Raw genomic sequence first — 24,112 nt, forward strand, 5'->3', positions numbered from 1 at the left:
CAAAACAACTCTGAGGTATCACCTCACACCTAGCAGATTGGCTAAAATGAAAGAAGGGGAGAGTAATGAATGCTGGAGGGGATGTGGCAAAATTGGGACATTAATGCATTGCTGATGGAGCTGTGAACTGATCCAGCCATTCTGGCTGGCAATTTGGAACCATGCTCAAAGGGCTATAAAAGAATGCCTGCCCTTTGATCCAGCCATACCATTGCTGGGTTTGTATCCCAAAGAGATCATAGATAAACAGACTTGTACGAAAATATTTATAGCTGTGCTTTTTGTGGTGGCAAAAAACTGGAAAATGAGGGTATATCCTTCAATTGGGGAATGGCTGAACAAATTGTGGCATATGCTGGTGTGCTCAAAGGAATAATAAACTGGAGGTATTCCATGTGAACTGGAAAGACCTCCAGGAACTGATGCAGAGTGAAAGGAGCAGAGCCAGAAGAACATTGTACACAGAGACCAATACACTGCAGTAAAATAGAATGTAATGGACTTCTGTACTAGCAGCAATGCAATGACCCAGGACAATTCTGAGGGACTTATGGGAAAGAACGCTACCCACATTCAGAGGAAGAACTGCAAGAGTGGAAACACAGAAGAAAAGCAACTGCTTGAACACATAGGTTGAGGTGGACATGATTGGGGATGTAGACTCGAAACTACCACACCAATGCAACTATCAACAATCTAGAAATAGGTCTTGATCAGTGCCACATGTTAAAACCAGTGGAAATGCGTGTTGGCTATGGGGAGGGGGGTGTAGGGGGGGTTAAAGGGGAAAGTAAGAGCATGAATCATGTAACCCTGTTAACTTTTCTAAAAAATAAAAATTATTAAATGTTAAAAATAAAATAAAATAAAACCAGTGGAAATGCGTATTGGCTATTGGGGGGGGGAGGTTGGGAGGTGAAGGGGAAAGTAAGAACATGAATCATGTAACCATGGATAACTTTTCTAAAAAAATAAAAATTATTTAAAAAAATAATAAAGTCTGAGGCAGACCAAAGCAAAAAAAAAAAAAAAAAAAAAAAAAGGAAGATGAGGAAAGATAAAAGTAAACGTGCTTGAGATTTGCTGAGATATAATGGGCCAAGAAAATTGGGGGAGGAGAAGGTAGTGAGTTCTGATGGTGAAAGAGTTAACTAGTTGTCAAGTTTGGTCCATTTTACTTCTGTTATCTCTCGAATCTGCCCTCTTTCCTCTTCCTGAGGAAGTTCATCCTAGTTCAATCCTTCAACCTCTTATCTGACTTTCTTCACAACAATCCCCTCTTGGCTTAGACTCTTTCCCCCTCCTAATCCAGTTGCCAAAAAACTGCCAAAATCATCTTTCTAAAAGAATCTTCTGGGGGAATTCTGGGAAGATGGTGGATTAGACAGAGCAAATCTTAAAACCTCTGCACCCTTACACACCAAGATAGAAAACAATGTGCTTCAAGAAGAAAGAGGAACAAATATAACAAGACAGAGCAGCGGGAACCCTACTGCTGGACAGCTCAAGAGGTTCTCCAAGAAAAAGGCTTCAATTCTTGAACTGTCCCATCTGAGGGTATAGAAGGGGAATCCCAGGACGCCTCCCTCACATGCTGTGCAGAGTCTCCAGCAGCCTGGAGAGAGGGCCTTGCTGGCACCAGACTCAGGGAGTTGAACACAGGCACTGGAGAGGTGACTGGAAGAGAAAACCAGAGAAACACAGCAAAAATGCCCGGAAGAAGGTGGCTTAGAGAGAGCCAAACCTCAGACCGAAGACCACTTGGCTTCCTCACACCGAGATAGAGAACAAAGGGCTTCAAGAGGAAAGAAAACCAGATCAAACACAAAGTCAGCAGCTCAGGGGGACCCTACTGCTGGACAGCTCAGCTCATTGAAAAAGCTCCTTCCAGTCCCCTCACTTGTTTTTTTTCTTCCTCCTTTCAGGTTTTAGCCTCAGGGAAGATTAAGAAGAACAGACTAATCCAATCAATCAATACCAGCTAAACACTAACAACTGGAAAGAAGTCTTTAGAGGGCAGAGAAAGTAACTACAAACCTTTATTGTGAAGTATGTGGGGGAAAACAGAGGTTTTACTAATTAAACTTAATTAAAATAACTAATTAACTGGGTCCTGTAGAAGGATGTGTAAGAGGCTTAGCTTAATAGGTTGGGGAAACAGTTAGAAGGGGTTTTGGCAGTTAGAAGGCCTAACTGCCATCAAAGGTCCACCTAGCCAGGGAGTCAGAGAAACTAGCAAATGAATGATATGGACAAGAGAGTTTATAAATCCAGGTTTAATTAAAGAAAACTATAGTATAAAGGATGGGAATAGGGGTTCTATGCTTCTATGGGCAAACCTCAGGGTCAAAGAATGGACTTATCTACATTGAACAGGGCCCAAAGAATAACAGGAATGAAGTGGGATCCTCACTGCTGAGTCCTGTCACACTCCAGTGATGTAGCTATTCCAGGTCCACAGTCTGTACTCCTTCAGGTGGGTAGGTCTGGGAGCTAAAGCAGCCCAAGTTAACCAGCAACTCAGGTTGAGTTTTATAGTCTCAACCAAAGCTTCCCACAAGCAGATGACTGTTTTCCTTCTGCATCCCAGGATATTAGGGTATAAATTCCACTTTCTCTGAGGTTTCCCAGGGGGTCAGTTACAACTTGTCCCCAGCCAATATGGAGTCCCTCTCAGAGAGAGAAGCAACACTTCCTGCTTCCCCATTCCATTTAGAAACCTTCAGCCCTGCTTCCTAAGCCTCCTAAATAATAATTTATTAATCTTCCTCACAACAATTGCCATCTGGGGGGAGATCTTCATCAAAGATCATTCATTAAATACATCTAATCAAACTAGCAGAACATAAAAGGAAAAAATATGAGTAAACAACAGAAAAAGAGAAAAGAAATGACAATTGACAGCTTCTTTCAAGGAAGTGAAAAGAAAGCAATGAAATAGAAATAGAAGAAGAGGAAAAAGTTCCAGTAAATTGGCCACAGGCTTTGGAAGATCTCAAAATTCTATTAACTCAAGAACTTCAGGAACTCAAAAAGCAATTGAGAGGCAAGAAAGGCTGAAGACAATTTGAAAAAGGAAATACATGAACTAAAACAAGAAAAGAAAGTCTTAAAAGCCAGAATTGGCCAGCTTGAAAATGAAGCAAAGAAGGCAAAAGATGATCTACAAAGAAAATCAGACCAGAAGAAGAAGGATGACCAAAAAGCCAGGGATGAAATTCAGTCTTTAAAAAACAGAATTCAACAACTAGAAGCAAATGACTTCACAAGGCAGCAAGAATATATTAAACAAAATTTAAAAAATGAAAAATTTGAGGTGAATATGAAATGCCTCATTGATTCAAACAAAGATCTGGAGAACAGAGCTAGAAGAGAAAACCTAAGAATTATTGGTTTACCAGAACATCATGATAAAAGAAAAAGTTTAGATAGCATTTTACAAGAAATTATCAGAGACAACTGCCCAGAAATTCTTGAACAAGAGGAAAAAGTGGAAATTGACAGAATTCACAGATCACCTCCTACATTTAATCCACAACTGACAACTTCCAGGAATATTATAGCCAAATTCAAAAACTAACAGACCAAGGAAAAAATATTACAAGCTGCTAAAAAGAGGTCATTCAGATATCAGGGAACCACAGTTAGGATAACACAGGATTTGGCTGCATCTACATTGAAGGACCGGAAGGCATGGAACAAAATATTCCAGAAAGCAAGAGAACTGGGTCTACAACCACAAGAATCAACTATCCAGCAAAACTGACTATATTATTGCAGGGGAAAGTATGGTCATTCAATAAAACTGAGGACTTCCAAGCATTCATAAAGAAAAAACCAGACCTAAACAGAGAGTTTGCTGCCCAAACCCAGAACTCAAGAGAATCACCATAAGGTAATTAAGAGAATGGGGGAAGGGGAGGAAATCTTTTCTTTAAAGGACCCAATAAGTTCAATCAATTTGTACCCCAAGAAGAAAAGAAGATATTGGCAAATATTAAAAATTATTATTACCAACAGGGTAACTAGAAGTTTACATAGAGGGAATAGCGACAAACTGTATAGGATGAAATGTCAAGCGATATATATATACACACACACACACACAAAACTGGGGGTGGGGGGAAAGAAGGTAATATTAAGAAAAATGGTAAAACAAACAAAATGGAGTAAATTAATATTCCATAAAGAAGCATGTGGGGCCAACAGGGAAGAATAACAATACACTGTAAGGGTAAAGAGGTTGGAGAGAGGAAATATTTAATACTTAAGTGCATTGAAATCAACTTAAAGAGAGAAGAACAATCAGGTCCACTGGGACAGAAAATTGATTCATGCCCTACAGAGAATTAGAAGGGTAACAAAAGGACTGGTGGAGAGGGAAGTAACACTAGAAAGGGAGAGGGTGAGGGTGGGGCTAAAAGATCCTAAAGAAGAATAAGAGAGGAATAAGAAGGAAGAGGGAAGAAAGGGAAGTACAATAAGGGAGGGGATTAGGGGAACTGATTAAAACAAAACACTGGTATAGAAGGAAATAGTGAAAGAAGAAAGGGCAGGACAAGGAGAGAGAATCAAAATGTCTGGGAAAACACAGTTGATAATTATAACTCTGAATATGAATGGGATGAACTCACTCATAAAACAGAAGCAAATAGCAGAGTGGATTAGAAACCAAAATCCTACAATAAGTTGTCTACAAGAAACACACATGACACAAGCAGACATAAAGAGTAAAAATGAAAGGATGGAAAAAATGTATTGGGCTTCAAATGAGAAAAAGAAGGCAGGAGTTGCCATCATGATCTCTGACAGAGCCAAAGTAAAAATAGATATGGTTGAAAGAGATTGGGAAGGTAACTACATCCTAATAAAATGCTGTACAAACAATGAAGAAATATCAGTATTCAACATGTATGCGCCAAACGGTATAGCTTCCAAATTTCTAAAGGAGAAGCTAGTAGAGCTCAAGGATAAGATAGATAGCAAAACTATACTACTGGGGGACATCAGATCTAGATAAATGAAACCAAAAAATAAATAAGAAAGAGATAAGAGAGGTGAATGAAACCCTAGAAAAATTAGAGTTAATAGATATATGGAGAAAAATAAATAGGGACAAAAAGGAATACACCTTCTTTTCACCAGCACATGGAACATTCATAAAGACTGACCATGTATTAGGGCATAGAAACATGGCAAACAAATGCAAAACAGCAGAAATAATAAATACAATCTTATCAGATCATAATACAATTAAAACAGTTATTAGCAAGCATACATGGAGAGGCAAACCAAAAATTAATTGGAAATTAAATAATATGATTCTACAAAATAAGTTAAAGAACAAATCAGAGAAACAATTAATAATTTTATTGAAACAATGACAATGAAGAGACATCTTACAGAAACTTATGGGATGCAGCCAAAGCAGTTCTAAGGGGAAATTTTATATCACTGAGTGCATATATTAACAAATTAGGGAGGGCAGAGATTAATGAATTGGGCATACAACTTAAAAAACTAGAAAATGAACAAATTAAAAATCCTCAGATGAAAACTAAATTAGAAATACTAAAAATCAAAGGAGAAATTATTTTGAAAAAAACAAACAGATAAAATAGACAAACTACTGGTCAATATAATAAAAAAAAAAAAGGAAAGAAGAAAACCAAATTGACAGTATCAAAGATGAAAAGGGAGACCTCACCTCTAATGAAGAGGAAATTAAGGCAATCATTAAAAACTATTTTGCCCAATTATATGGCAACAAATATAGCAATCTAGGTGAGATGGATGAATATTTACAAAAATATAAATTGCCTAGATTGACAGCAGAAGAAATAGAATACTTAAATAAATCCCATATTGGAAAAAGAAATTGAACAAGCCATCAAAGAACTCTCTAAGAAAAAATCCCCAGGGCCTCATGGATTCACAAGTGAATTCTATCAAACATTCAAAGAACAACTAATCCCAATACTATACAAATTATTTGACATAAGTAAAGAAGGAGTCCTACCAAATTCTTTTTATGACGCAAATATGGTACTGATTCCAAAGCCAGGTAGATCAAAAACAGAGAAAGAAAACTACAGACCAATCTCCCTAATGAACATGGATGCAAAAATCCTAAATAGAAACTAGCAAAAAGGCTCCAGCAAGTGAGCAAGAGGATTATCCACCATGATCAGGTGGGATTTATACCAAGAATGCTTGCAAGGATGGTTCAACATTAGGAAAACCACCCACATAATTGACTATATCATCAAGCTAACAAACAAAAATCACATGATTATCTCAATAGATGATGAAAAAGCCTTTGACAAAATACAATACCCATTTGTATTGAAAACACTAGAAAGTATAGGAATAGAAGGACCTTTCCTAAAAATAATAAAGAGTATATATCTAAAACCATCAACAAGCATCATATGCAATGGGGATAAATTAGAAGCCTTCCCAATAAGATCAGGCATGAAACAAGGATGCCCATTATCACCTCTATTATTTAACATTGTACTAGAAACACTAGCAGTAGAGATTAGAGAAGAAAAAGAATTGAAGGTATTAAAATAGGCAATGAGGAGACTAAACTAACACTCTTTGCAGATGATATGATGGTCTACTTAAAAAATCCTAGAGAATCAACTAAAAAGAGAGTACAAATTAATCAACAACTTTAGCAAAGTTGCAGGATACAAAATAAATGCACATAAATCATCAGCATTTCTATATATTTCCAACACATCAGAGCATCAAGAAGTAGAAAGAGAAACACCATTTAAAATCACCCTAAACAATATAAAATACTTAGGAATCTATCTACCAAAACAAACACAGGAATTATCTGAATACAACTACAAAACACTTTCCAAACAATTAAAACTAGATTTAGGGGGCAGCTGGGTAGCTCAGTGGATTGAGAACCAGGCTTAGAGATGGGAGGTCCTAGGTTCAAATCTGGCCTCAGGCACTTCCCAGCTGTGTGACACTAGGCAAGTCACTTGACCCCCATTGCCTACCCTTACCATTCTTCTGCCTTGCAGCAAATACACAGTATTGACTCCAACACAGAAGGTATGGGTTTAAAAAAAATTAAAAACAAAAAAAAAAACCTAGATCTAAACAATTGGAAAAACATTGATTGCTCATGGGTAGGACGAGCTAACATAATGAAAATGACCATTTTACCCAAATTAAATTACTTGTTTAGTGCCATACCTATCAAACTACCAAAAAACTTTTTTACTGAATTAGAAAAAACTATAACAAAGTTCATTTGGAAGAACGAAAGATCAAGACTATCAAGGGAAATAATGAAAAAAAACGTGAAGGAAGATGGCCTGGCAGTACCAGATATTAAACTATACTGTAAAGCAGCAGTCATCAAAACAATATGGTACTGGCTAAGAGACAGAAGGGAGGATCAGTGGAATAGACTTGGTTTAAGTGACGTCAGCAAGACAGTGTATGATAAACCCAAAGAGCCCAACTTTTGGGACAAAACTCCATTATTCAACAAAAACTGATGGGAAAATTGGAAAACAATATGGGAGAGATTAGGTTTAGATCAACATCTCACACCCTACACCAAGGTAAATTCAGAATGGGTGAATGACTTGAATATAAAGAAGGAAACTGTAAGTAAATTAAGTGAACACAGAATAGTATACTTGTCAGATCTCTGGGAAAGGAAAGATTTTAAAACCAAGCAAGAGTTAGAAAAAATTACAAAATATAAAATAAAGTTTTGATTATATTAAATTAAAATTTTTGTACAAACAAAAAGAATGCAACCAAAATCAGAAGGGAAACAACAAACTGGGAAAAAATCTTTATAACAAAAAAATTCTAAAAGGGGTCTAACTACTCAAATATACAAGGAACTAAATCAATTGTATAAAAAATCAAGCCATTCCCCAAATGATAAATGGACAAGGGACATGAATAGGCAATTTTTAGATAAAGAAATCAAAACTATAATTAAGCACATGAGAAAGTGTTCTAAATCTCTAATAATTAGAGAAATGGAAATCAAAACAACTCTGAGGTATCACCTCACTCCTAGCAGATTGGCTTAAATGATAGCAGGGGAAAGTAATGAATGTTGGAGGAGATGTGGCAAAATTGGGACATTAATGCATTGCTGGTGGAGTTGTGAACTGATCCAACCATTCTGGATGGCAATTTGGAACTATGCTTAAAGGGCTATAAAAGATTGCCTGCCCTTTGATCCAGCCATACCATTGTTGGGTTTGTACCCCAAAGAGATCATAGATAAACAGACTTGTACAAAAAGATTTATAGCTGTGCTTTTTGTGGTGGCAAAAAACTGGAAAATGAGGGTATGTCCTTCAATTGGGGAATGGCTGAACAAATTGTGGCATATGCTGGTGTGCTCAAAGGAATAATAAACTGGAGGTATTCCATGTGAACTGGAAAGACCTCCAGGAACTGATGCAGAGTGAAAGGAGCAGAGCCAGAAGAACATTGTACACAGAGACCAATACACTGTAGTAAAATAGAATGTAATGGACTTCTGTACTAGCAGCAAAGCAAGGATTTATGGAAAAGAACACTACCCACATTCAGAGGAAGAACTATAGGAGAGGAAACAAAGAAGAAAAACAACTGCTTGAACACATAGGTTGAGGCAGACATGATTGGGGATGTAGACTCGAAACTACCACACCAATGCAACTATCAACAATCTGGAAATAGGTCTTGATCAGTGCCACATGTTAAAACCAGTGGAAATGCGTGTTGGCTATGGGGGGGTTGAGGGGGAGTGAAGGGGAAAGTAAGAACATGAATCATGTAAGCATGGAATATTTTTCTAAAAAATAAAAAAAGTAAAAAAATAAAAAAATAAAAAATAAAATAAAAGAACCTTCTGGGGCTACCAATCACCTCTAGGATACAGTGCAAACTCCTAAGCCCTTTACAACTTGGATCCTACCTACCTAAGCAGGCATTACTCCCCTTCATTCACTCACCATTCCTGCCAAACTAGCCCACTGTGGTTCTCCCCAAAATCTACCTTCCATCTCCTTGCATGTCTCACTCCCATGCCAGGAATAAAGTCCTCCGGCTCCCTCTTAGAACCCCTGCTTTCCTTCAAACTTTCATTCATCAACCACAGCGGACATATCAGAAGTGAATCTCCTAGTGCTTGGTGCTCTCTCCCCCTTCAAATTAACATGGACTTACTTTTTCCATTGTCCATCTTGTATAAAAAAGTCAGCTCCCTGAGAGTAGGGATTGTTTTTCCCTTTGTCTTTGTCTCTTAAAAAACCTAGATCAGGGCTTAAGACATACTGTAAAGCTCAAGGAATATTTGTTTAATTAACAAATGGGATATCTTTTAAAGTTTTAAATGTAATTTAATTGCATTTATGGGATTTCTTTTAATTGCAATTAATCAAATTGAAAAACTTTGAGAACGATTTTTCAAAAGGGAAATATTAAGTTAGTTGTAGAAAAGATGATCTTTTAAAATAAAAAATGTAAAGATAATCTTTTATTAGAAAACTAATTGCATATTAGAAACTAGCTACACTGAAATCTAGAATCTTTAAATATGGGTTCATTTAAGTCAGGGGTCAGCAACCTTTTTGGCCGTGAGAGCCATAAACGCCACATTTTTTAAAATGTAATTTCGTGAGAGCCGTACAGTGCTCACAGTGCCGCTCCTGTAACAGCACCTGAAAAAAAAATTGACTTTATGGCTCTTGCAGAAAGAGCCAGATATGGCTCAAGAGCCATATGTTGCCGACCCCTGATTGAAGTGATACATCTAGCATTAAAATTAAGTTTAACAGAGACTGTAGGTGTGCTATTGTCTGAGTGAAACTGTGTTTCCCCTAATTCTAGCTTACAATGAAAACACAAATAGAGTAAAGACCAAGAGAGAATACTGCTCTCAGGTACATGCCTTTTTGAAAACTGGCCAGAGTACAGACACTGCTGAGTGGAAAATTGAACTTCCACAGCTTGTATGTCCTGGCCTGAGAAGTGGGTATTGCCAATAGGCCTAATGGCCATGCAGTCTTAATGTCACTGGGCAGATAGCCATCCCGAGAGAAGTTGGGAGTCTTCTTCCTGTTCCCCTCTCCTCTTTGTAGTCTTACCTGGAGGGAAGGAAGGAAAGATCACTCCACGCAGGAAAGGGAGAATTAGAGATCTGTCCTAAAATAGACATTGTTGTCATGTCTACCATATTTTTTCCCACCTTGGGAAAGTGAAATCTCTAAGCAAGTATAGTTAGAATGTTTTGTTAACAGGGGATTTTAGTCTGTTACTAAATATCAGTGTCCAAAAGACTCAAGAGCCCTGACTGCTTTCTGTTACAGGCTAGACACAACTTAGTTTCAGGATCATAGATTTAGGCCATTTCATTCACTCCCCTGGTAAAATGATGAGGCCCAAGGAAGTTAAGTTACTTACCCTAAGTCACAAAGATACTAAGTAGCAGGGAAGAATTTGAATTCACATTCTAGGATTTCCTCTGACTCCAAAACTAGTGTTCTTTGCATTGTACTCTGCTGTAATTTCTTACTATTTTCCAATCAATATAAAATATGGACAAGACGTGCACAGGACAAGGAGGCAGAAAGGACTTCAATGTGTTTGTGGATAGACAACTCAAATCAGCCAAACCTTCAATCTAATGAGTACCAAAACTGTGTCAAATAGATGTTTATGAGATCTGGATCTTCTCTGGATATTTATTTGCAAGCACTTCAGATCATTGAGGATGAAGAAAACAAATAAAAATGATTTTCCTCCCCCTTTCTCTTACTTCCTATGTTGTAACAAAACAATAGAAGAAAAAGGTTTTAGCTGTTGGGAAAATAAGCTGGTAGTCACTCTGTTCAAGAATGATGATAATCTGGGGGGCAGCTGGGTAGCTCAGTGGATTGAGAGCCAGGCCTAGAGACGGGAGGTCCTAGGTTCAAATCTGGCCTGACACTTCCTAGTTGTGTGACCCTGGGCAAGTCACTTGACCCCCATTGCCTACCCTTACCACTCTTCTGCCTTTGAGCCAATACACAGCATTGACTCCAAGACGGAAGGTGAGGGCTTTAAAAAAAAAAAAAAAAAGAATGATGATAATCTGAAAGGATCTTGAATAAAAGAACTTCATTTTCAGTAGCACATCCTACCCAAACCTGAACAAAAAAAAGAGACTAGATGGATGACAGCATATTCAATTTATATCTAATCCACCTATACAAGAGCATTTGGTAAAATACTCAGGTGGCAAACACAATTAAATGAGTCTTGGGAGCCTATAACAGAAGAGAATCTGAAATAAGACATAAAATTGCAGAATCTCAGATCATAAAATGGCTTCAAAGAAAAATGTCTTTGAATATACATATATTCTAATATATTTCCAATGAAGACCTCACTACACTAAAAATAGCATAAAGGATTTCACTGAAGATATGAATAACAGATATAGTAAGGACAAAGAATAATAGACTATTTCAAATTCTACCCTGGTACACTAGAAAGGCAAGGAGATTAAGACGAGACTTAGCATAGGAAATAAGAATGTCTGCCAGCAATGTATGAGTGAACATGGACAAATGTAGAGATAAATCATCTATGTGAGTGGAGTAAATACTCACATTAATGACATCCCAGATGGATTAAGATAAGTTCACTCTTTAATCTGCTTCTAGTTTCCTTGCCAAAAATAAACAAATCTTTAGACTAGAAAAGAAAGGACCAACAATGGCTAACAGAGAATTGGAATAACTAAGTAATAAACTTATATTAGGCACTTACTATGCACTGAGGATACAAACACAAAGAATCCCCACGTACCAAGAGATTTCATTCTCAGAGGAGAGACAGTAAGAAAACACCTAATTTGTCCTTAAAGAGATCAAGTCACCAGGCCTAACCAAACTATATATACACCAGAATACTGGAAAAAACTGGAGGATATGATACTTGAGCCACTGTCCTTTATCTCTGAAAAATCTTGGAGAATGTAAGGGAGAGTGGAGAAGTGAGAGGCAAACATCTCCGTGGTTAAAAACAAACTGCAGGCCTATGCATCTGACTTCAAAATTCTAGAAGAGATTATTGGAGAGATGGTTGGTGAACATTGAGAACAAAGTTGTGCACAGAGAGAGACAGATTCATCAGTACAGGACATGACAAGCTAACTCCATTTTCTATTTTTGACTAGCTAGGCTAATCTGACAAATTTTAGCAAAGCATTTGATAAATGCTACTCTGGTAAAGAAAATGGAAAGATGTGGACTTGACAGTTGAATGGATTAGGATTTGGTTGAATGGCCAGACCTAAAGAAGAGTTTATGAATGATTAGATAGTAACTTGGAAAGTGCTCTATAGTGGAACACCAAAAGGATATGTCCTTAGGCTTCAGCAGTTACAAATCAATAAAAGACATAGACAGCAAGTATTTTTTTTTATCAGATCCTCAGATAAACTGGATAAAAGTCAGGATTCAAAAAGATCTTGACAGCCTAGCTAGAGGACAAGAATTTAGGAATTTTTACCCATAAAGCAAATAGAAGTAGGATGAAATTTTTTAAAGTTATAATAAAAGTTTTGGCTCATTTGGCATACTTGTTCCTTCTAGTACTAGAAATATGAGTGGAATCTAATAAGACGAATATGGGCAACTGTAATTTTCTACGAAGTTCCAACCACTCTAACCTACAAAAATACAGGACAAGGGAGGCTATAGAAACGAAATCACAGATTCTCTGGGTTGAAAGGGACTTCAGATGCTATCTGCTCTAACAAAAATATTTTTTAACCAGATACTCAGAGGTAGTCATCCAGTCTTGACTCAAAGACCTTCATTGAAAAAGAACTTAAGATCTCTTAAAGTAAGCTGCTTTAAGTAGCTCAAATTATTAAGACACTTTCCCTTAAATCAAGCCTAAATTTGCCACTGTGCCCTTTCAATTTACAGTCAGTCCTACTTATGTCCTTTGAGTCCCCATTGTCTAATATGGGCCGTTTAAAGATGGTGAATCTAATTGGAAGGTTTCTAACAAGATGATGGTGGTGTTTTACCTAGGACAAGCCTTCAATGCAAGACTATGTGACTAGGACATAGCAAGTGATTAATTATTAACTGTTGGTTCATTAACATGGCTTTAAAGTCTTTTTACAATTCTAGATGGTGCAGCTATGCAAATTCTTGCTGATATTCAGACCTGAACATAACCTCAACAGATTCCAGTTGAATTATTATTACGTACCTCATTCTGGACACTGGACACCAATATTGCATCAGCTTGTTTGGCTGCTATGTCATACTTATGAATCACACTGACCTTGTAATCCACTAAAACGTCTAGATGGTTTTCAGAAAAAAAAAAAAACTGCCTAATTATACCTACCTCGGATTTTCTTTGTATTGTTGATTTTTAGAAACCTAGTATATTGGCTCTACTAAATTTTGTCTTCTTAGATTCAGTCCAACATTCTAACCAGGCAAAATTATTTGAATCCCGACCATGTCAAACGCTGGGCAAATTTGAACGGCATGACTACCCAAACCATTGATAAAAATGTTAACATGCAAAAAGGACGAATCCAGAACCTAGGGGTGTCCATCTCCAAAGAGAACAGCAAACCTTTCATGACTGCCCTTGGAAACTGACCATTCAACTAGTTCTAAATAATCATCCTAATTTATCTTTTAGCCTACATATCTCCATTTCTTCCACATGAGAATGACCTGTGGATTTTAGAATGAGAAATATCAACAGAACAGCTGACGTACTTACTAGACTATAATGAAATGATCATATTAACTGTTAAACAGCAGAGGTAAGAAATCCCTTCTCATTGAGTTTTTACTGAGTTACATTCAAATAGTACTGATTTCTGAAGGTTCAAATTATTCAAATGCGTCATTCTTATTATAGCATCTTTCTTTCAAAGTTTTCAAAGAATTGTATGTTAGTTTGTATATGCATAGTACAGACAGCCTAGGACCCTAGGTTCAAGCTTCTATCTCCCCCTCCCAACCTACTTCCAGGTTGGGCCTGCAATCAGGGAACCAAAACTTTATAGATTTGAGCAGGTAGATGCCTCTGTGGGTGCATCAACATTAAAAATCCAGAAAAGCAACTTCTTGCCACCAAAGTCCTTGTCAGTGTCAAATGGTTCAAACTCTGATAATACACTTCAACAGAACCAAGATTAAAGCAATTGGTGGTACAGTAATTTGAAGCCTGGACCAGGAGTGAGGAAGATCTGACTTCAAATCTAACCTCAGATAGATACTACATGTGTGATCCTAGGCAAGTCACAACATCTCTCAGCCTCAGTTTCCTCACCTGGAAAATAGAGATAATAATAGCAACTACCTTCTAGGGATGTTGTAAGGCTCAAATTCGATAATACATGTAAGGAGCTACATTAAAATCTTAAAGTGCTATATAAAATCAGCTATTATAATTTAAAACATGCCACCATCTGCCATCTGCCTTTCCTTTGTACCCCAATGACCACTAGTTCTTTCCAATAGCTGTGAAGTTGAAGCTTCCCATACATATGTTTTGCCCTTTTATAAGAGTTTTTTTAACTTTCTTTAAAAACAAAAATAACAGCAACAAAACTTCGTGTATTCTATCTTAGAATCAATATAAAATATTGGTTCCAACGCAGAACAGCAGTAAATGATAGGCAACAGAGATTAAGTGCCTTGCCCACAGTCACACAGCTAGGGAATGTCTGAAGTCAAATTTGAATTCAGGACCTCCTATCTCTAGGCCTAGATCTCAATCCACTGAGTCACCTAGCTGCTCCCTTAACTTTCTTTTAAAAGAATGTAACAAACAAACAAACAAACAAAAACCACCCAAACTTTTACAACTGTTGAAATCTGAATGCAGATCAAAGCATATTTTTTATTTTATTTTGGGGTTTGGGTTTTATATGAGTATTCTCTCACAACAATGACCAATATGGAAAGGTTTTATATGATCACACACAGACCATTCAGATTTAATTGCTTACCATCTCAGGAAAGTCAGAGAATTTGGATCTTAAAATTTTTGGAAATGTATGTTTAAAATCACCATTACATGTAACTGGGAAAATAAAACAATTTTTAAAACTTTTAACTTTAAAAATATGGTCTTCCCACTGGACAGTGTTTAAAATTAAAACAAAATTAAGCAAAAAAACCCCAAATCACTCAATACATATCTACACAGTTCAGCAAAACAAATTCTCACATTATCCATGTACAAACTGACTGCTTCTTTTGTCTTCTAAGTTCATTGCCTCTTTGGAAGATGGTAAATGGTATGTTCCATTGTCATTCTTTTAGACTTGTAGTTTATTGTTTCACTGATCAATATTCTTTCAAAGTTGCTTTTTCTATAATGTCATTGAATGAACTGTTCTAATTCTGCTTACTTCACTCTGCATCAGTTCATAAGGTCTTCCCAGTTTTCTCTGAAATTATTCATTTCATCATTTCTGAGGTCACATACTATTCCATTATACTCATATACCACAATTTGTTTAACCATTCCCCATTAGGAAGAAAGGCCCTCAGTTTATGAATTGGAACTACCATAAAAGGAGCTGCTATCAATATTTTTGTACATAAACCCTTTCCTTCTTTCTTTGACCTCCTTGTATAAGCCTAGTAGTAGCATAATTGAATGAAAGAGAAGTTGCAATGTGATAACTTTCTGAGGATAGTTCCAAATTGCTTTCCAGAATGGTCAGACCAATTCACAGCTCCAACAGTGCTCTAATTAGTTTTCCCACAGCTCTTCATCATGTCATTTTCATTTTTTGTCATCTTTGCCCAGTTAGATTGGTTTGAGGTAGAATTTCAAAGCTACTTTAATTTGCACTTGTATAATTAGTTAGCTTCTCTATATGGTTGTTGGTAGCTTGAATCTCTTCTTTTGAAATTACCTATTCATATCCATTAGCCATTTATTTATGTATTTGGGAATAGCCTTCAGTTTTACATATTTAAATCAGTTCTTGAAATTATCCTGAAAATGAGACCTTTATCAGAGAAACTTGTTTCAAAGGTTTTTTTTTCCCCAGTTAGGCTTAGCTTCTAATTTTTACTGTATTCGAACTATTTGTACAAAAACTTTTAAATTTTCTATAATTAAAGCTATCATTTTATCTTGTGATTTTCTCTATTGTTTCATCACAGATTCTTCTCTCAACAGATCCAAAAAAAGATAATATTGTCCTTGTTTATGGTGTGACTTTTTTTTTTATGGTGTGACTTTTTAAGTCATGTCCCCATTTGAAGCTTATCTTGATATATGATATAAGCTGCTGTATCTAAATCTAATTTCTACCATGCAGCTATCTAGTATCCCCAGTAATTATCATCAGTCGTTTTGTCCAGTAATTGGAGAGTTTGGGCTTATCAAATACAATACTACCATGTTTATTGACTTCATTATGCCATATACAGAATCTATTATACAAATCAACCTCTCTTTTTAAACCATACTATTTTCACGATTATATCTTTGTAGATTGAGAGCTGACATTGATAAGCAACTTCCTTCCTATCTTTTCATTTACTACCCTTGAGATTCTTGATTTTCTGTTCCTCCAGATAAATTTTATTATTTTCTTCTAGCTCTATAAAGTATTCTTTAGGGAATTTGATTGGTATAGCACTGAGTAAGCAAATTATTTTAGGAATTTAACCTACCCATGAGCAATTAATGTTTCTCCAATTATTTAGGTCTGCCTTTATTTTTGTATTTTATAGTTAGCTTCATAGAGTCCCTGGATGAATCTTGAAAGATATACTACCTAGTATTTTATAGCTTCTATAATTATTTTTCAAGGAATTTATCTTTTTTAGTTCTCTTGCTGTATTTTACTGGCTATATAAAGAAATGCTGATGATACGTAGATTTATAGTCTGCAACTTTGCTGAGGTTAGTGCAATTGATTTTAGTTAACTCCCTAAATACAACAAAATACATTTGCATAAAAAAGATAATTTTGTTTTCTCTTTTCCTGTGCTTATTCCTTAGATTTATTTATCTTAGTTTATTGTTATAGCTAGCATTTCTAGTGCTAAAATAGTAGTGGAGAGAATGAGAATCTTTGCTTTATCCAGGATCTAAATAGAAAGGTGACTTTTTTCCTTATAAGTAATGATTGTTCTTGGTTTTAGATATACTATTTACTACATTAAGAAAATGTTTATTTCTATGATTTTGAGTTTTTTATTAAAGGCACCTTTTCAATCCCCATTTATGGTAAGAATATAGTCTTCATATCCAAACCAGGGAAAGACAAAGCAAAGAAGAAAAACTAGATAATGAACACTGATGTGACATTTTAAAATATTATCAAGTAGGCTATATTATTAGAATGATTGATTACATGCTGTAACTAGGTTTATACCAGAAATGTAGGATTGGTTCAACATAAAGATCATAAAAATAATAAATCATGTTATTAATATAAATAATGAAAGCCATGTCATCAAAAGATGTTGAAAATGTAATACTTTTTATTGAAAACTCTAGAAACCATAGAAATAAATGGGATTTCTCCCACTTCCTTAACATAAGCTTACATAACAATAACCTTTTTGCATCATGGACTCTTTTGACAGACTGGTGAAGCTAATGCAGTCTACCTAAAAATGTTTTTTTAAATGCAGAAAACACATACAATTACAAAGGAAAATAACTAGATTGAAATAGTTATAATTTTTTTTAATTTCACAGATTCCAGATAAAGAATCTCTGCCTAATTAGCATGTAACTCCTTGAGAACAAAGGCAGTCTTAGTTTTTCATTTGTACTGCCCCTTCCATCAAGAAAGCAGTTGATCTGAAAACTTTTATATAACAGATGAATACCACCTTATGTTTTTAATATTGCCAGACAAAACTACAAGAACTCATGTTTGCAATTTAATTTATATTTTTAGTTAACAAAAATTCTAGAAAGATGCTGTAAGATAATGAAGAAAACAAGATAATCAGGTCTGAGTTTATATTAAGCCATTAAAATAAATATGTCAATAGATACATCTGCTTTCAAGACTTCAAAGTAGTTTCAATTTTCAATTTATTAAACTCTTTATCCAGAGCAGCAGAGGGGAATGATGCCACAGATAATTTAAGTATCATTTCTGTTTGGCTCTGAAATGTTTTTATGCCTCCATTTCTATAGAGTGGGTGTGTTCATTGTACTAGGAAATCACAACACTTCAAATAAAATAATGAAACCACATTATGAAAGTCAACAAAATACTTGAAAATTTGTGTGTTTTTTTTTTTTTTTAAAAACCCTTACTTTCTATCTTAGAATCCAGGCAGAGGAATAGTAAGGGCTAGGCAATTTGGGTTAAGTGACTTGCCCAGGGTCACAGAGCTAGGAAATGTCTGAAGCCACATCTGAACTCAGGACCTTCTGTCTCTAGGCCTGGCTCTCAATACACTAAGACACATAGCGGGCCCCATCCAGCTACTTTTGATGCACTAGATTTGTAAAACCTTTTCTTAGAGACACTATTTTCAGTAATGAAAATTCTATCTAAAATTTCTGACACTCACTTCTTACAATTTGTATGGAAAGTGAGTCTTTCTGATGAAGCATCTCCTTATCAGCTTCTTAAGAAACAAGGTGGGGGCAGCTGGGTAGCTCAGTGGAGTGAGAGTCAGGCCTAGAGACAGGAGGTCCTCGGTTCAAACCCGGCCTCAGCCACTTCCCAGCTGTGTGACCCTGGGCAAGTCACTTGACCCCTATTGCCCACCCTTACCAATCTTCCATCTATAAGACAATACACCGAAGTACAAGGGTTTAAAAAAAAAAAACAAAACAAGGTAATAAGACAGGATATGTGTTTTCACACAACTTCAATGTGTTGATTTGTTTTGTTTGACTATATGATTCACCCTACCCCCCCTTTTTTATTTATTTATTTATTTATTTATTTTTGTTTTAAGCCCTTAACTTCTGTGTATTGACTTATAGGTGGAAGAGTTGGTAAGGGTAGGCAATGGGGGCCAAGTGACTTGCCCAAGGTCACACAGCTGGGAAGTGTCTGAGGCCAGATTTGAACCTAGGACCTCCCGTCTCTAGGCCTGGCTCTCAATCCACTGAGCCACCCAGCTGCCCCCCCCCTTTCTTAAAGCAAAATATTTGTCAATTTTCTTAATGAAATTTGTTTTAAAAGAAAGCTAGTTTTTTATTGAAAAAAATGGATAGGGGAGGAAACAGCTAGAGGGCTCAGAAATTGAGAGCCAAGTTCAAAGATGAGAGGTCTTGGTTTCAAATCTGGCCTCAGACACTTCCTAGTTGTATAACCTCGGGCAAGTAACTTAACCCCAATTTTCTAATCCTTACCACTCAGCATCAATTCTAAGACAGCACATAAGTTTTTTGAAACAAAGGAGGGAAAGATGAAAGGAAAGAAGGAAGATGGATATAAAAATATTTAGCATTCAATTTTTCTAGAAAAGAGTTTAATAGATGTGTACCACGTTGAAAATGGCAAATTTAATTTCATTTAAAAACAGGATATCCATTTAGAGCTTTAGATTGTCACTCACTTGGTATGTTATTTGGATTTAATTCTCTAAATCTATATTCTATCCATACATTATTCCATAGTTATGTTATTCCATAACTATAGACTATTGCCAATTTACTCTTTTTTTTAAACCCTTACTTTATGCCTTACTATGTATTGGTTCAAGGCAGAAGAGTGGTAACGGCTAGGCAAGCGGGGGTTAAGTGACTTGCCCAGGGTCACATTGCCAGGAAGTGTCTGAGATCAGATTTGAACCTAGGGCCTCCTGTCTCTAGGCCTGGCTCTCAATCTAATGAGCTACCCAGCTTCCCCCCAATTTACTCTACTGTCTGTACAGGTTTTTGCTTCTCTCCCATTAAACTGTGAGAGTAGGGAATGTTTTTGTCTCTTTGTATCACCAACCCATAACATAGGATTTAGAACATTAAATTAGCCCTTAATACATGTTGATTAACCTACTACAATAATTTAAAGCATTCTTTTACAAAAACTAATTTTTCATATCACTACTAATAGGTTGGAGAAGTGATGGCAAACCTATGGCACATGTGCCAAAAAGGGCATAGAATCCTCTCTATGAACATGCCTGCAGTTCCCTGCCAGAATTCATTACTAGAAAGCCAAAGGGACTCAGGGAGGTGCTGTTCCCCTCCCCCTCTACACACACCTGAGGAAATTTCTCACCCATTTCTCCACGCACCTGAGGACATTTCTCACACCACTCTGCTCAGCAACCCAATGGGAGCACTTCCTCCCTCCCCAGTCTGGGGTAAGGAGGGGTGGAGCCTGACACTCCATCTCTAAAAGGTCTGCCATCACTGGGATAGAGTATGATCAGAGTGAGATGTACAAATTCTAATTAAAAATCTCTCCATTTATAGAATAACCTAAAACGAGCCCTGTCATAGAATATATACATATAATGATAAAAGTCATTGTTATTTGTCCAGATCCTTAATTTCTTGGGAATAATGAACTTCAGGTAAGGAAGCTTTCTCTATTCTAACAAGGGAGTTCCTCCTCCTACCCTACAATTTAGAGCCTGAAGAGAGTTGCCTGGAGCACTAAGAGGTTAAGGAAGTTAACCAATATTATCCAGATACTATGTGTCAGAGGCAAGACTTGAGTTAAAGTTTGTTTTCCCCCCTCCTGAATCAGAAACTAACTTTCTATCTACAAAACCAAGTGTCTCTGTCTCTGTCTCTGTCTCTCTGTAGCATGACTGTCTCAGACTCCAGTAATCCTGAACCTCAATGATCTATCTCATTTGACACTTCTGTTTTCATTTTTCTTTTTTGTATCACCTGCAATTAACATAATTGGGGCTTAATATCTGTTGAATTCAGCTGAAGAGATGAGGCATTGAGTAACATTTCCCTCCTGTTTTCTGTTTTCTTCCTGCCTTGCTACAAATGTGGCAGCCAAGGATGAAATGGCACAAATTATCCACATCTGAAGAAGCCCAAACTTCAGATACAGTGGGTGGCAAGAATAATCACTGGAGTTTACACATTTGCAGTTTCTACACCATTAAAATTATGTGTTCAAAAACAGAAAACTAAAGGTGTGCCTATTTAAACAAATTTTCAAGTATGAATGAATTGTGCCATCAGAAAGGACAAAAAGTTTCACTGGAAACTAAAACTAGGAAGATCTCTATGATCTGATGTAAAATAGTCAGTCAATAAGCAGTAAGTGCCTACTATGTGCTAGGCATTGTATGGAAGAGTGAGAATAAAAAGAGCTCACATTTTAACAGGAAAGGGAACACTTCAAAACCTAAGTATATATAGGCTATTTACAAACAGGAAATAACCAGCAAAGCAAAGTTATTAGAAGGTCCAGAAAAGTCTTCAAGTTGAAAGTGACATTTTACCTGGGATTGAAAGGAAGCCAGGAGGCAGAGATGAGGAAGGAAGCATTTCAGGAACAAAGTGCATTCACTGAAAACTTCTAGTCAGAAGACACAGGCTGCTAGGTGGCCTTGTGGATGGAGTACTGGGCCTGGACTCAGGAAGACCCAAGTTCAAATCTAGCTTCATACATAGATTACCTTGGTGACCCAGGGCAAAGACCTCTGTCTGCCTCAGCTTCCCCATCTGTAAAATGAGGATAATACTAGTACCTATTCACCCATAATTGTTGGGAGGATCAAATGAGATAACATTTGCAAAGCACTTAACAGTGCCTGAAATATGGCAGAATTAAGAAATGCTTGCTCCCTTCCCCTTTTGAGGACTAGAAAGGTGTGGAGGTAGGAGGAGGGGTATAAGGGCTAGCAAAGACCTTCAGCTTTAAATATTAAGCAGATTTTATATTTGATCTTGGATGATTTCGAGCCATTGGAGTTATCTGAGTGACATAGTTGGGCCTGTACTTTAGGAAAATCTCTTTGGTGACTGAATGGAAGAGGGACTAGAATGGTGAAAGACCTGAAGCTGGAAGACCCACCAGAAGCTACTGTGATAGTCCAGAAGTGAGGCGATGAGGGCCTGTACCAGAGTGGCTGTCAGCCTAGAGGAGACATGAGGGCTGTAGGACAGATGTTGCAAAGGTGAAATTGACAAGTCTTAGCAAAAGATTGGATAAGAGGGAAGAGAAAGTCACCCTAGTTTGTGAGCCTGGGGGACTGAGTAGTGCCCTCAAGAGTAATGGGGGAGGGGAGTTCCAAAGATATTAACTTCACTTTTGGTCATTTTGAGTTGAAAATAGCTAGAACTAGAGATGTCTGACAGGCAGTTGAAGATTCAAGACTAGAAGTCAGCAGATAGTTTAGGCTTGATAAGTAGATTTGAGAATCATCCTAGAGATAACTGTATCCATGGGAGTTGAGGAGATCACCAGTAAAATAAGAGGTAAAAGAGGGTCTGGGACAGAGCCCCTGTGATGTCAAATAAAGATTCAGCAAAGGAATCTAAGTAGTCAGAGTGGCAAAGTGAAGTGACAGAGAGGAAAAAAAGCTTTCACAAACTTTAGAACTGATTTGTATAATCACAAACTACAATTTCAGAAGACTGAATATGAATCATGCAAGTAATGGGTTTATAATTGAGAATAAGCATATTTTTAGACATTGGCAATGTGAAAATTTGTTTTATTGGACTATGTGTACTTGCTGTGAGGGTTTTTCTGTACTTTTAATTGTCAGTGAAGAGTGGCCTAGGTGAGATAGTAAAAGCTCATAAAAATCAATAAATTGAAAAAACAAAAAGAAATTGTATGTTCAAGTGCCTGTGTATATGGCATGTACACAATTTTGGATATGGCTTTAAAAATAAATTTTATAATATATTACACATAAACGTAAATAGGACATTTAGTATATTAATAAATTTGTTTTCTTTTGATATATCTGCAATTTCCAACCTAACTTTTCTGATCAAGGCATCCAAGTTTATTTACTTAGCTTAGGAACAGCACCATGATACTGACATAAAATTTATCCTTGGAAATCACATTTAAAAATCAAGGTCCTTGAAAAGAGAAGCAAATTCTATGTCAGAAATACAGCTTCCTGTACAATCCTCTCGTTCTGCAGCTGATGTCTTATACCAAGTCCTCATCATATTACTCGTAGCTATGTCACAATTTTTATAACTAAGAGAGAGCTGCAGTTAAATAAGTGGGATTTAACCCTAAGTGGTTAATGGAAATTTAACTTTTAACTTCTTTATTCCTCTTCTCATGGACTGAGACACTGGATGTAAACAAAAGTCAAATGGACCAGCAAAGATGGGTTGCTAGCAACAATATTGTAAAAGATTATCCACATCATTGAACTGACAGATCTATTGGAACATATTCTTTTCAACCAGGTAAAATCATTGACTAAACTCTGGATAAATCTAGAGCTGTAAACAAATTCCTGGTAAAAGAAAGCAGTAGAGTAACTCTCAAGAACTAATACAAATTAGTGTTCAAAAATCTGATTCACCTATAGGTTTTCAGAACTATATTCAAAAGTGCAAAGTGAGACATTATTTGTCAAGGGCCCTAGAACCATGACCTGGAGAACAGTGAATTTTACAGATTTTTTAGGTATCATAAAAGACCAGACCTAGCTCACCTCTCCTAACCTAACATTGATCTGCCAAGACAGAATAAAAGCTAAGGTTCCTATTCATCTTGATCCCCTAGGCAGAGCCCCTGGGACCAGCAGATCCCAAGAGCAGAGGGCACAGGAGTAGCCAAGCAGGGCCAGTGAAGCGCCTCGCTACGCCCCCAGTGCGTCCGTGGCCCAAGCACACAAGAAATGTCACTAGCCCAAAACCCGAGCTCAAGAAAGTACCGTCACTCCGCCCTGGCACCCCCACCCCACCCCCAGCCGCGCACTTGACGTCCCGCTCCCTAGTCAACAACAACGACGACGACGACGACGACGACGACGACGACAACCCACAAACAGACTTGCAGAGCTCGAAAGACTAGGCTGCCGGAGCGGCCCGGGCCGCAGGACGCGGGCAGCGGGCCCCTCGCCAGCCCGCCCGCACGGCCCGGAGCTGGCCGCAGCTCGGGGCCTCCAGCCCGGTCCCTTCCGCTCCGATCCCCTCCCCC

Source organism: Gracilinanus agilis, chromosome 6 (genome assembly GCF_016433145.1).
Source record: "Gracilinanus agilis isolate LMUSP501 chromosome 6, AgileGrace, whole genome shotgun sequence".
Lineage (NCBI taxonomy): Eukaryota > Metazoa > Chordata > Mammalia > Didelphimorphia > Didelphidae > Gracilinanus > Gracilinanus agilis.